The sequence below is a fragment of the Triticum dicoccoides genome, chromosome 2A (genome assembly GCF_002162155.2).
Source record: "Triticum dicoccoides isolate Atlit2015 ecotype Zavitan chromosome 2A, WEW_v2.0, whole genome shotgun sequence".
Lineage (NCBI taxonomy): Eukaryota > Viridiplantae > Streptophyta > Magnoliopsida > Poales > Poaceae > Triticum > Triticum dicoccoides.
The window spans coordinates 588,327,441-588,329,907 of NC_041382.1; positions in this window are offsets into that span (position 1 = coordinate 588,327,441).

A 2,467-nucleotide genomic window follows, 5' to 3' on the forward strand; every position below is an offset into this window, starting at 1 on the left:
ATGTTCTCCGCTAGATAGGAACTTTGGAGTGATTCTTCATTGCACGTTGAGGGATGGTTATATGATCCAATTATATTAGCATTGTTGAGAAATTGCACTAGTGAAAGTACGGATCCTAGGCCTCATTTTCAAGCATTGCAATACCATTTTTGTGCCCATTTACTATTTTCTACCTTGCTGTTTTTTATTTATTCAGATTATAAAAATATATTTCTACCATCCATTTTACACTTTTATCACTATCTCTTCGCCGAACTAGTGCACCTATACAATTTGCCATTGTATTGGGTGTGTTGGGGACACAAGAGATTTCTTGTATTTGGTTGCAGGGTCGTTTGAGAGAGACCATCTTCATCCTACACCTCTCACGGATTGATAAACCTTAGGTCATCCAATTGAGGGAAAATTGCTACTGTCCTACAAAACTCTCTGCTTGGAGGCCCAACACGTGTCTACAAGAATAAACTTGCGTAGTAGACATCAACTGCGAAGCCGTGAGAGTTGGTGCATCCTCTCGTTTCTAGGCATCCGGTCGGGACAGCTGCCTCACCCGCTCCTGACCACCCTAGCCCACCCAAGGCCCCACCATCTCCTGTGCGCGCTTCCTGCCTGAAACGGTCAGCGCCGCTCCAGAGAAACATTCATGCCCGGGCAGAGCGGACGCGACCTCTCACTGGCGCATGCCTTGAAGGGAGAAGCGGGTTCAATGAAGAGCGATGGTTGCTTCGTCCATCTAACCTACTATCGGATCTATGTGATTTGATGGACCATTGGTCATTATTACTGAGGTGGTACGACGGTGCTGAGTCTCACTTGTACTATACACTTTACTTTGGTGCATGACACGTGCACTGGATGCTAGATGTCCCATGTTTCAGAAAAAGGAGGTAGAGCATTTCCACTCTTTCAATTTTCTCCACTCTTATAGTGGAGGAGTGCCAAAACAGCGAAAACACGACAGCTCAGCGAAAACAGGAAAGCAGCGAAAAATGTACAATGCTATGAAGATTTCAGCTTCTGTTTCATGCATCTTGCATCCAAGGTTGCCCCATTGCAACATTCCATCAAATACAAAGGAGACTAACATGCAAGCTATTGCATCTCAATGATTCACAGTTCATAGCCAATACGCCCTCCATTCCAAAATAAGTGTCTCAACTTTATGTCAACTTTGCCAACTTTAGCAAAATTTGTACTAAAGTTGACACTTATTTTGGAACAGAGACAACTAAAGAAAAAACGATCCATGCAGTCCCTAGGCCTTCAACCCTAAACCTTAATCAGGCTTTAATTTTGCTGGTGAGGTTGAACCTTCGGAAGGAATGAAGTTTGCAACCCTTCGACCATCGGATCATTTTGTGCAGTTTCACTAAAATCAAGTTGAGCATCCCTATGGCAAAGAAATTGAAGTGTGATTAGAATAATACTAGTGGGACTAGTTTTTATGAGACATAAATTCATCACAAATATAGTAGAAGCCAGTAGAGGTACATGCGGGGCAAAGAAGTAGAGAAATATCCACATGGAGCGATGTGGGAAGCTGGGGCTGTGGTGCAAGCCGGCTGTAAAGGAAGTTGCACGTGAGGGATGTCGGGATGTAGCTAGCTTAGAGGAGGGCGACGGGAGGTCACAACTTCCCACGTCATGGTAGTGAGCAAGGGGCGAAGGCAACCACACCGACTTTGTGAGAGAACTGCGGGGACCCCTGATCGGGACACGCCGATAGTGGGCTTTCACCGTCGGCAAACCACATCTACACAAAGCATCCACCCCTTCCCCCGGCGGACGTGATCCGCCCGGATGTTAGAGATGTGGCCACAATCATTTTGTGCGAGAGAGTGTGAAGAGAGCAACCCCAGCAAGACACCATGTAGGCTCCTGGCTATGTATATAGTGTATCAGTTTCTTTTTCTCTCCATATGAACCTATTTATACACTACAAAAAAAAGACACATTCGTGACATTTTGGGCCGAATGACTTTTTTCTATAATGCTTATGACACTTCTATGACGATAATTGTGACAAAACCCATTATCATCATAAATGTGGTGGGCTCCTACTTCTATGAAAAAAATCATGATAGAAAATGGGCTTTTCGTCCTGGGCGGACCAGAGACGCAGCTGCATGACATTCTTTGGGCCATCCATGACAGAAAAACCATGGTAGAAGCGAGGGCGAGGAAAATATCGGGGAGTTCCCGGTTACGGTGGGTGGTCGGGGGCCGAGCGATGCACGTTTCTCTCATACGTACGGGCGTGTGTGCGAGGCATTGTGCTCTAACTGAACCCGAGGAAGGCGTTGGGCTCTAACTGAACCCGAGCGATTGCACTACAGGCTACGCGTTACTGAACCCGAGCGATCGGTCGATGGCTATTAATTGAACCCGATCGAGCGATTCCTTCGCTACTGCTGCTAACTAAAGTCGATCGAACCTGCTACCTCTTGATGAATAGTGAGCATTGTTG